This window comes from Mercurialis annua, linkage group LG7 (genome assembly GCF_937616625.2).
Source record: "Mercurialis annua linkage group LG7, ddMerAnnu1.2, whole genome shotgun sequence".
Taxonomy (NCBI): Eukaryota; Viridiplantae; Streptophyta; class Magnoliopsida; order Malpighiales; family Euphorbiaceae; genus Mercurialis; species Mercurialis annua.
Genome location: NC_065576.1, coordinates 44,616,207 through 44,629,283, shown reverse-complemented (window position 1 = coordinate 44,629,283; position 13,077 = coordinate 44,616,207). Strand labels below are relative to the sequence as shown.

The 13,077-nt window shown below is 31.9% G+C and overlaps 1 non-coding gene across 1 annotated transcript; it reads left to right on the top strand.

The window, feature by feature from the left end:
• Positions 1-1,049: 1,049 nt before the first annotated feature.
• On the top strand, positions 1,050-1,157 carry LOC126658922 (small nucleolar RNA R71). Its single transcript, XR_007634488.1, has one exon. It is a non-coding gene; the product is annotated as a small nucleolar RNA R71 (small nucleolar RNA).
• The last annotated feature ends 11,920 nt before the right edge of the window (positions 1,158-13,077 follow it).

The following is a 13,077-nucleotide window of genomic DNA, read 5'->3' as shown; positions in this document are numbered from 1 at the left end:
GGAACCGGTGGTACAAACGGTGGTGGCGGTGGCGGTCTCACATAAGGCTCTTCAACCTCAATAGCCACCTCCTCACAAACAATAGGTGGCTCTTGACTAGAGCTAGCAACATCAATCACCACTTGAGGCTCATCCTCCTCAACCACATGCTTCTTACCATTAGCTTTTTCTAGATTTCTCCCACTCCGAAGCTCTATCGCTTTTAGGTGCTCCCTTGGGTTGTTCTCCGTAGTAGAGGGCAATCCCCCTTGTGGTCTACCTTGAAGATTGATAGCAAGTTGTGAGATTTGAGTTTCAAGCATTTGATTAGTGGCGGCTTGGTTCTTTTGAAGTTGCTTCATCTCTCTAAGCTCCTCCATCAACTTGGCAAGCATATTCCCTTCATCCATATTTCTTTGAGGTTGAAAACCGGGGGAATGTTGAGGTCTAGCACCCGAATTGTTTCCATGACCTTGATTGTGATGATAGTTCCCTTGTTGTTGTGGAGGTATATTTCCACCTTGGAAACTTGGTCCCGCTTGTTGTTGAGGGGCTTGCGCATTACCTTGTCCTTCATTATTCCTCCAACCAAAGTTAGGATGGTTTCTCCACCCTGGGTTGTAGATGTTAGAATAAGGATCGTTGGCTTGCCATTGACCCCAATGTAGTTCACTTGCTCACTCAAAGCTTGCCCCGTCACTAGGCATTCTCCCCCCGAATGGTTGAATTCACCACAAAACTCACAACCGACTTGCACATAAGCCACCAAAGCATTTCTAGGCGCAACTTGTTTCTTCAAAGCATCCAATTGTGCTTGGAGTGACGCATTTTTTTTCCTTGATAGCCTCCATCTCTCTAACTTGGTCAAGCGTCATTACCGACTTTTGACTAGCCGGTGCCCTTCTATCTATGGGCCCCCATGTGCTACTCACCATGGCCAACTTTTCCACCAACTCAAGAGCCTCTTCATACGTCTTCTGCATCAAAGACCCACCCGAAGCCGCATCGATAGTAGCTCTAGTAGTGACATTCGTTGCATCATAAAAGATTTGAATCACATGCTCCTTGTTAAGCTTATGATGGGGGACACTTCTTTGTAAGTCCTTGAAGCGCTCCCATGCTTCATAGAGTGACTCCCCATCGAATTGCACAAACTCGAGAATGTCTTTGGTGAGCTTTGTTGTCTTGCCATATGGGAAGTATTTGTTAAGAAAAGCTTGAGCTAACTCCCGCCAAGTGTGGATCGATTCATTGGGTAGAGATTGGAGCCACAAACTAGCTTTATCCCTCAAGGAGAAAGGGAACATCCGGAGCTTGATTTGTTCCGCGGTTATCCCATGAAGCTTGAACGTGTTAAGAACACCTAAGAACTTGGCTATGTGGGCATTTGGGTCCTCATGCTTCAAACCATAGAAAGCACAACGGTTCTCCAAGAGTTGGATAGTATTCGGCTTGATCTCAAAAGTCGCCGCTTGAACCGGCATAGCAAAACATCCGAACGTGGCGTTATCCACATCCGGCAAGAAAAATTCGCCCAAAGTTTGCCTCGGTTGATTTTGCACTTGCGGTTGCACTCGAGGGCGAACATCTCTTGGTCGCTCTTGTTGCCTTTGTTGATTCACATTCTCAAGTGGAGGAGGGGGTGGATATTGTTGTTCCACTTCATCCACTAGAGGATTGAATCCTTCTTCTACCTCATAATCATGCCCGTCACCCTCCATAATTAACGGAATCCGGGCTCTTCTTCTCACGCCTCTTTCGTAACTACCGAGATCCTCTTGGAAAGGTTCTAGTGGGAGATTAGCACGTCGTGTATTATGCATACACAAAGGGTGAACTCCTACACAAACAAAGACAAGAGAACCGAGCATAAACCACGAAAAAGCAAAAATGAACAATAAAAATAAAAACAGAAAATAAGGCTAACTCGACCGAATTTCAAAATACTTTCAATCAATTAAATGCAATCTCATCCCCGGCAACGGCGCTAAAAACTTGTTGAGAATTAACCCAACTTGTAGTAACTCGACAAGTCGAGTGTCGATCCCACGGAGACAAGGGGTTTAAAGTGAATGAAATTGACTTTGATTTTCAATTCGGAAAAGCAAAGAGTAGTTGGATTTTTGATTAATAACAATGGAACTAAAATTAAGCAATCACTGATTAGACTAAGAAGCAATTAAGAATTAAACAACTAATTGATTAAAGGATTTAAAACAATAATTAAAAGCGCCTAAGGGTTGCTAATCATGCCATCGAGATTCCTAGGTGATAGGTAGGGTATACGGGTATTGGTTCGGGTCGAGCCATTCTAAGGTATCTACATCCGCTCTCTCGAGCCGGAAGTTGACGAACCGACAATTGATTAATGAGTCGAAATCCAACTCACTCTCGCACAATTGGATGTCGACTACAACAATCAATCCGATTAATCCGCAAACTCCGAACAACCGCTAAATCCCTAAATCACTCTCGCGCATTTAGGTCTTAAGCTTATGCTCAACTAAGTCTATTCGATTAGCTTAACTCTCGCCCTCACTAATCAAACACAAATCATAAATTAAGAAGCTAACTTAATCTAAGCATTAAGATCATTAAACACAACAAAACCCTAACCCATACAACCCTAAGCAATCATCTAGCAATCATATATAGCAATCATAAACAACCCCTAGACTAGGGTTTAGCTATTCATAATTAAAGTTAAAACAACAACTAAGCAATAGTAAATCAACATAATCAAAGTTAGAAAGTTTACCTCAAATAACAATGAAGAACAATAGAGCATGAACAAGATAATGAAGATTCAATAACTAAGCTTGTATTAAAGATGAATTCAAAACCCAAAATCTGGAAATAAAAGCTTGAAATCCTTAACAATGGAGGAATCTCCAAGAACAAGCAAGAAAATAAGAGAGAATAATTGCTAGAGAATTAATTGTTTCTACAAAAAGAGGCTTAACCTAAAATGTGACATAAGGTGCCTTTATATAGTAAAGCCTAAAAAGGAAATAAAAAACATCCTATTACAAGCTTGTTTGTCCAAAAGTGGAAGTGGGCCAAGAGAGCACAAGACCCAAAACTGATTTGAATTGCTAAATTCTGGCCCTTCTCGATCGAGAAGCTTCATTAAACTCAGCTTCTCGATCGAGAAGCATGAAGTCTTGAATCTCTGCCAAATTTGGCTCTTCTTCTCGATCGAGAAGCTCAGTTTAAATCTGCTTCTCGATCGAGATCAAGCAGAAGAAGGGCTTCTCGATCTTTACTTCGCTCCTTGCTTCAATCTAACTTCCGACTTCCAAATATCATCGATTCTTTGCTCTTTTGGACTCAAAACCCTTCACATACGCTCCGTTTATCCTGAAACACTAACACACGTAATAAGCGATATAATCACTCGAAACATGCAACAAAAGTATACAAAGCGATGTAAAAGTGACTCGTAATATAGGAGTATTTTACTCCTATCATTATCTCTGAAGGCCATCATCGTTGTGTTGTCCTTCATTGCGTCTATCACGGTATCATCATTCAAGTTTCCTACTTCGACGGCTTCGGCATTGAATCTGCCGATATAGCTTTGCAAACTTTCTCCTTGTTTCTGGTAACAAAGTTTTAGGTCACTGGACTTTTTCTTTCACTGTATGATCGGTGCAAAATGAGTTCGAAAAGCTTTTGCTAGCTCGTCAAAGCTTCAAATAGAGCCTTCTTTCAGGCTTTGATACTAGATGGCAACCGGTCCTTTCAAGGTTGTTGGAAAGAGCTTGCAGACGGCGGCTTCGGATAAGCTTTGTACCATTATGACCACTTGGAAACAGCTCAAGTGTGTGATCGGATCCCCTGTTCCATTGTACTCGTCTCACTGCGGTGTTTTGTAGTTTAAAGGGAAGGGTTCATCCCGTATCTCGGTAGACAGTGGGTTTTCAATGTTTAAGAAGCTTGTGTTCCTCGGCTCTTTCCTCCTGAATTTTTCCATTTCAGTTCTAACCCTCTTGGTAATTTCTTGCTCCAGACTCTTTTTCTTTGGTGAATCGGCTCCTGAGCTGTGCACGCTTTCTTCGATTTCAACCCGCTTGGGCGTCTTCTTCGGTCCCTCTGGGGCTTTGTGTACGGCTAGTATTCCTTGTCCTTCCTTTGGGTTCTGTTCACGTGGATTTTTCTCGTGATTTGCTTCCTCGGGTGTTGTCTGGCCTTGGTAGAATTCTTGTGGATGAGGTGGTGCGGTCGGTATATATGGTGGGGTGGTAATGTTGCCCTGAGTTGTGGTTGCGGCCGTTGGCCGAGCATGGGCTTATTGTACCTGTTGAAGGAAAGCCAATTGCCGAGCATGAAACTCGATGTATTCTTGGATTTGTGCTGGTGTGGGGTTTTGAATTTTTATGGTGGTGGTCGGTCTGGGAGTGGGGGTGGTGCTCGGAGTGAATGTGAGGTTGATGGGAGTTACGCCCGGCCTTAGTGAAAAAATTTGAGTGGTTTGCGGCATAGGAGTGAAGTATGATGCTGGGGGAATGTTTCCCGGTAGTGGCATTCCCCATGGATAATGAGTGGTGATCCCCGATGTAGTGCCCGGGTGAACACCTCCTCCTAATGTTGTGGCCGGGCAGAACGAGCTTTCACCCGTGGCTCTTCGTGGCGCCGCGTTGAGCCTCTCTCCTGTTCTATTGCTGAGCGTGTTATTATCTCCGATGGCGGGATCATCTCCCTCTCCTCTGCTGATCCTATCACTTTCCGGTAGAATAGAAAGGGGGAAACTTTCTTACTTTCGTTCGCACAGACGGCGCCAATGATAACTTGTGGAACGACGGCGACACTCTGATCCGGCGAAAGCTTCAAGACCGTACCTGAAGGGGATTCCGGCAAACCACTCCGACGGTCTAGTCAATAGGTATTTTAGTGAGAGAAAGAATAAGAAGTGAAAGTGAGTTAAGAGATGAGAGAAAAAGAGAATTAACCTTTTCACCTACTTTTCTTTTGCCTTTTATACTATGCCTTTGTTTCCCTTTGTTTAGGCCGACAAGTCTGACGTGCTTCTCTTTGTCTGTGCAGGAGTTGTCTGGAATGTCAGAGTACGTTCTGACAGATTTGTTCAGAATGTTCAGAGTGGTTGTCCTCGGTGTATCCGAGATATGACTGATTCGGTGAGTCCGATTGAGGCCTTTGCCTTGACCTTTATGTGATTTGACTTGCTTCGGTTTTATACTGATTGCTTGATATAGACGTGTCTCATATTAGTATAATGTAAATTAATGTCATGTACATCACTATCTTTTTTCATATTTTGTTAGATATACTGACAATTGATTTAGAGTTGATGTGATAGGATATTATATTATATACGGCATATATAGAATTAATAAATAAATTGTGATTATATTTGATAAAAGTGAGAGAAAAGATATTTTTGGAAAAAATTTAAAATAAAAATATGTTTAACAAGCGACGTAAAATTGCTAATAAATAAATAAATTATTATATATTTAACTTGAAAGATTAAATAAATGAAGATAATTATTAGTTAAAGTGGTAAAAAAATTTTATATTGCTTTAAAATGGTACCATAATTTTAATTTGTGTCATTTTGATATTATTATTTTTTCTTTTATTTCAAATAAGGTTATTCAATTATTTATGCCATTTGAAGGTGACGTGGCAATCAAATTGAATATTTAACTGACGAGATATTTTATTCACATGCTGTCAGGTCAGCTTCAAATATCCTAAAATGATTAAAAACACTAATATAAAATAAAAATATAAACAATAATACAAAAATACAAAAATCATAGAAATTAAAGTTTGTGGTACCATTTTTAAAACAAGATGTAAAGAATGTGTACCAATTTTTGCTAATAACGCAAATAAAGAAAAAGGACCTAACGTGATAAATGATATGTCAATGCAGGCAAGTGGATATTTAAAAATTGATGGGGCACTCTTAAGTCATAATGCGACCTAATCTAAATCAGTGTTTTAAAAACCGGACCGGACCGGTTGAACCGCAAACCGGCCAGTGGTTCGGTCTGAAACTGCGAAAAACCAGATCTTTTGGTTGGACCGGTTGAACCGGTAAAAAACCGGTGAACCAGAAATTTTTTAAATTTATCAAACCGGTTAAACCGGTCATTGAACCGGGTCAACCGGTTGAACCGGAAACCGGTGACCTCACCGGTTCGGCCACCGGTTCGGTTTTTAAAACACTGCTCTAAATCATAATGCTGACGGCTATAAATGAAACCACGGGCCCCTTTTTTCTTTTTGTTTCATCAATCCCGTGAATCCTATTTCAACTGTGGACCCCTTCGGTTGAAAAATAACTAAAATTGAAACGGTCAAAAAAGTAAATATTTGTAGAAACGCTCCTATTCTAATTTTATAAATTACATATTTTAATTTAGAATAAACATTTAAACTCTTTTTAATTTATCTTTAGAATAATTATTTATGGTAATTTCTCAAAATACATGTTTCGGTAGTTTAATTACATCTTTATCTACCGGGTTTTGACTTTTGTTTTCTGAGCTTTTTCCCTAACTTTGTTTATCTTTTTTGTTGTATAATTGAAGTGCTTTTACCGAAATTAAGTTTAAATTAACGTTGTTTTCTTCTTCAAGGGTAGAGTATGAATTAAACATTTGAGTTTTTTTTTTTGAATATTAAAGTGATTAAACAAAATAAATTTTTAAATAAAATACATTAGTAGTGTCTGCATGTTTATTTTATTTAAATTAGTGTTTTAATTTTTTAAAATTGTTCAAATAAATAGTTTTAGCCATTTTTGGCCATCAGCTTGCTACAAGACAAAGACAAACTCCCTTTTAATTTAAACTTATACTCCCTCCGGTTCATAATATTTGTCGCATTTGAGATTTTTTTTTTATTTCAAAATATTTGTCACATTAGAATTTCAAGAAAACATTAATTGCTATTTTTCCAAAATTATCCCTAGCAATAAATACTTTGTAAGGTTAAAAAAATTAGTCAAACATAAAACAAGTGGTAATTAATATGGACAATTTAATAAAACGATACACAAATCAAGACATATTTATTATTTTTTAATATATGTGAAATGGCCAAATACGACAAATATTATGAACCGGAGGGAGTACATCATAATAAAAAGGCCAAATGATAAAAAAAGGAGAAGATTAGGATAATACTCTATTTTTTAAAATAATTTGATTTCCTACTTCAATAAGGAAAAGATAGAGAAAATATCTCATCATTCTAATTCTTTTATTTTTTTACTCTAAAATATGTTTATATTATAATTATATTCACTTTTTATTAACTTTTTACTCTAAGTATATATTTATTTATCATATGACAACTGTCATATTTTTAATATTTTTCTCTCTCTCTTCTCTCTCCTCTTCTTCTTCTTTTCCTCAGTTTCTTTTTTATTCGTCAATTTTCTTCTCCTTCTTTATTTCTTCTCCATTTTTCTTTTTTCGCCGTTCCTTCATCGCTTTGCCGCCGTTTTTTCATCGCTTCGCCGCCGTTTCTTCATTACTCCACCGTCGCTGCATTGTTCATTCATATTTTATTTATTTTTTATTTCATGGTGATTATTACAGTTTTTTAACATTCAGATATAAATAAACTACTTTTGAATTTTTTTTTCAATTTTAGATCTGAAAATCTACATGAAAAAACGTTATTATGATGAAAAAAACGATTTTCAGCACAAAAAACGATTTTCTGCAAAAAAAAAAAAACAGCATCTGATTATCATATGATTATCATAACACTGCAGAAAAAATATTTTTTTATAAAAAAAAACAGTCTCTGATTATCATATGAGTATCACTGTATTATCATGTTATTATCATAACACTGCGTAAAGAAAGATTTTCTACAAAAAAACTGATTATCATATTGTTATCACTGTATTATCATCTCGTTATCGTAATATAATCATATGATACCGAGATGATAATGTATTACTGTACTTAAATGATAATGTTATGACAATTACATGATAATAAAGTTATGATAACAGTATGATAATATGATACATATATGAAAAAAAATTACATAAAAATTTTGATAACGAGATGATAATATGGAGAAAATAGTATGATAATGAAGTATAATAAGGTCATATTATCATACAATTATCTTCACCTTATCATCTTGTTATCATAATTTTTTTGTAATTATTTTTTTCATACATGTATCATATTATCATATTATTTTCACATTATCATCTGGTTATCATAATTTTTTGTAATTATTTTTTCATACAGGTATCATATTATCATACAATTATCATAACTTTATTATTTTACTATCATCTTGTTATCATACTGGTGTCATGAATCTTTTTGTAATTATATTTTCACGTACGTTATCATCCAGTTATCATAACCTTGTTATAATTCATTATCATCTAGTTATCATTATCGTACATTGTATTATCATAACCTTATCATAATTATATAATGTTACGATAATGACATGATAATGTAGTGATAATAACATGATAATCAGACGCTATTTTTTAATAAAAAATTGATTTTTTATGCAGTGTTATGATACTTGCATGATAATGCAGTGATGATACTCGTATGATAATCAGAAGCAGTTTTTTTCTTCAGAAAATCATTTTTGTGTATAAAAACATTTTTAATGCAGATTTTTAGAGCTAAAATTGAGAAATTGAAGAGTAATTTATTTAGATCTGAAAGTTAAACAATCGTATTAATCACCATGAGTCGAGGAAAAAATGCTAAAATTGAATATGAAAAACGGCTGAGCAGCGACAGAATGATGGCGGAGCGACGACGGAATGATGAATTAACGATGAAGAAATAGAACAAAAATGAAGAAGGAATAAAGAAGAAGAAGAAAATGAAGAAAAAAAAATGGCGGAAAAAAAGAACAGAGAAAGAGAAGAAAAGAAATGGAGAAAAAAGAGAAAAGGAGAGGAAAAAAAAAAGTGACAGTTGTCACTTAAGAGTGGAAATAATATGGTTAGAGTAAAATAATAATAAAAGATAGGTATAATTATAATATAAATAGGTGTTGGAGTAAAAAAATAAAAACATTAAAATACTGAGGTATTTTCTCTATCTTTTCCTTATTGAGGTAGAAAATCAAATTATTTTTAAAAATAGAGTAATTTTCTCTAAAAAAAGTCCAAACCTTTTTTTTCATAATCAGTAATTACTATTCAATAATCTCAATCTTGCGAAAGCAGTAAATTAAGGAGGAGAGCAGTATGATGATTTAAAAAAATAGCATTCCTAACCTGTCTAGTTAAAATTCAATTATTTTGTTTAGTTGTAGAATTAATATCTATTTCAATAGGCCTAATTATTTAAAAAAATCTCATATTATAACATTATTTTGTTTATATCCCGACCTAAAAAAAATTCATTTATATCTTTTTTTTATTTTTCATTTTCAACTCTACCTTAAAGCATTAAATTAAACTTTTTTCATTTAAAACAAAGTTTAAATTTTTTTTAACCTATATTCTAATTAAATTTTAATATTATTAATGATACAAAAATATATTTTTCTTCATAAAATTAAACTTTTAATTATTATTTAATTTATATTAATTATCAATAATTCATTAAATAAAAAACCGTAAAAATAAATAATTTTAAATAAAAAAAATCCGAAAAAATTATATCTTGGAAGACCAAGAAAGTGTACGATATTGTGCAAATAATATATTTTGGAAGAGCAAGTATCACAGAAGCAATGAATTAAACAACAAATTTTAATTATTCTTTAATTAATTAATGGAGTTTTATAAATTAATTAAGAATCAAAGTAAACTAACTCAAATAAATATAAACTGAAAATAAGAAATAAATTAAGGTTTAAACAATAATGATAAAGTACTCAAGTATTGATAATTCCAAATAAATTAGTAAGAAATGGATTAAGACTTATTAGTGATTTTATTGTGAATCGAACTATTCTAGTGCACTCGAATCCCGCCCTCTCAAGTCTCAAAAATCCGAATAAAATCACAACCTAATTAACTAATCAATTATTAACTTTCTCTCACAATATTAAAACTGAATTAAATAATCAAATTGAGAAAGAAAAAGAAAAAAAAGTTTGATTTAGATCTTTAATTTATTTATGCTGCAATGCTTATATGTTTTTCAATTGCTTTTCTTTTCCTATTTAAAATTCTAACAATTACGAATACCACTAATTCATAGATCTGCAAATAAAAGTACAATTTGCATCATTCAATTTTTTATAGTTTCTGAAATAAAGACATGTACCTATGATTATTTGTAGCATAAAAAAATTATTCCTCTTATTTATTTGGTATATTACTAATTCTCTTTATTTGGCACTAGTTTCGCATTACGTGCTATGCACGTGGCTCGTAATGTAACTTCTTGATTTATATCAATTAAATTCATCATAATTATAGTAATATATTTATTTATAATTAATATAAAATTGGTTAGAACTTTTATTACAAATAAATATAATGCTTCAAATTATTGATTTTTAAAATTAATCGACATCGATAATATTTATTTACAATCTATTATATTTTTCAATATATTTTATATGTAAAATATCAAATTAGTTAGAATTTTTGTTTGGTTATAAAATTGATAATATTTTTAACAATGATAATTATAGTATAAGTAATTTAATAAGAAATACTAATTTAGTAATGTTAGTCTGTTATTAGTATTACATATACAAATAATTCTTAATTCTCATTCTCATTATGTGCTACGTACGTGGCTCCTATAATTTTTGTTAAATAACAAATGATTATAAAACAAATATGTATACTCTTACTCCTTTTTACATTTATTTATTTTTATTTCTAAAAATACTGAAGTGAATATACATCGAAATAGTAATAAAATAAAATAAAACATATTATGGACATATTTATCAAATTCTAGACATATTTATCATCAACTTTTCGATATTGAATTTTGAATTGGTTCCAAATTTATTTGCTTTATTTTTTTGTTGAAATCTTTTTACATTTATTTATTTTTATTTCTAAAAATACTGAAGTGAATATACATCGAAATAGTAATAAAATAAAATAAAACATATTATGGACATATTTATCAAATTCTAGACATATTTATCATCAACTTTTCGATATTGAATTTTGAATTGGTTCCAAATTTATTTGCTTTATTTTTTTGTTGAAATAGTTCTTTAAATTGAAAATATATAAAATTGCTATTGCTAACACGTCTAAGTTTGTTTGCTTTGATAACAATGAGTATTCTATTATAAGTCATTTACTTAAGTAATATTATCCTTATTACTATTACAGATAACAAACATACCTAATTCCCTTATAAGATTGACAACACGTCCCTAATTTGTTTGCTACGGGAGTTATTTAAAATGGTAATCAAACATCAAAATACTATTTTAGTTAGACAGTTATAAATCCCGAATCATAAAAATTAGTTTGCCACAGGATTTATTTAACATACTAATCAAACATTAAAGGGTTTTTAGTTGGTTAGAAAAGTTTAGAGTTTTGATTATTATGGAATACTATATTATAGGAAAGTTAATATTTTATTTGGATTAGGAATCATATTAGGAGTTAAATTATAGTTATTATTAAATTTAATTAATATAAAATATTAAGATAATTACTAAATTATTATAAAGAACATTAGCGTAAAAGTGCCTCCCCCCCCCATCCGTACTTTTATATATAGTATAGAAGATATTACTAATTTCTCTTTATTAAATGTAACAGTGTTATGAAGAATTTTTTTAAAATTGGTGAATTATGTTCTAGTTCAATTATAATGAAAAAGAAGGACAAAGTTAATTAAGAAAATATTTGAATTTGAAGCAAAGATCTGTAAAACAAAAATTTTGATGAGGATTTTTAAAACAATAAATTACTAGAATTGAATTATCTCTATTTATTATTGGAACCAGATGAACTGAATTATCTCTATTATTATTAGAATTTACAAATAAAGATACAGTTCCTACATACAAAATTTATAAAAATATAAAACTCAAAAAATGTACCACAGATATTTTTAAATCAATAAATTACTAATTTTCTCCATCTATAAAAATTAAAATAGATTTGTGTTATTTTAGGCGTTCCAAACTATAAGTGTGCTTCTATTTTTAGAGGGCACTTAATTTAATAAATATTTAAAATATCTTTAATTGAATTAGATTTACTCAACTAAATTAAACTCATAATAACTTTAATAACAAAAATAATCAATGCTTTATTGACGGAGTTATTTTATGGCTAGTTAATAAATAAACTGGTCCCCAAATTTGTACGTGTACAACAAGTAAATGTTTACTTGACTTGATTACTATTACAAGTCTTTGGCATTACCTATCAATGATTTTGAAATTTACTGTTGACTTGATGACTATTATAAGTCTTTGATATTTACGTTTAATTTCATTATTAGAGACATTTCTTTTATATTTCTATGGACATAATGCAATTGCATCAACATCAATTGCTCAAGTAGTCTAACTATAAACTACTAGAAAAATATCTTTACTGACGGAAGTGTTAGTCACTAAAATTTGAAATCTATCATTAATCACACCGTCGCTTAATATAAATGAGATACTGAATGGTAAAAAAAACAGAATTAGGTCATTTTAAAGTTTAATCAGTTTATTACGCTATCAGAGCAATAACAGATCAATTGAATGAAGAGGGATTTAAAAAATATGATGTGTGGCATTCCGTTAGTTAATTATGGTTGAGAAACTAAATCTAGTGAAGAAAAAATATATACTAAATTTATGTATAAGATGTTTTTTTTTATTTAAGTTGGACATAGTATTCCGTCACTAAATTCATCGATAATTATGCATGACTTTAGTGACAGAAATTAAAGTCCCCAATTTTATTATCTCGTTATCATAATATAATCATATGATACCGAGATGATAATGTATTACTGTACTTAAATGATAATGTTATGACAATTACATGATAATAAAGTTATGATAACAGTATGATAATATGATACATATATGAAAAAAAATTACATAAAAATTTTGATAACGAGATGATAATGTGGAGAAAATAGTATGATAATGAAGTATAATAAGGTCATATTATCATACAAT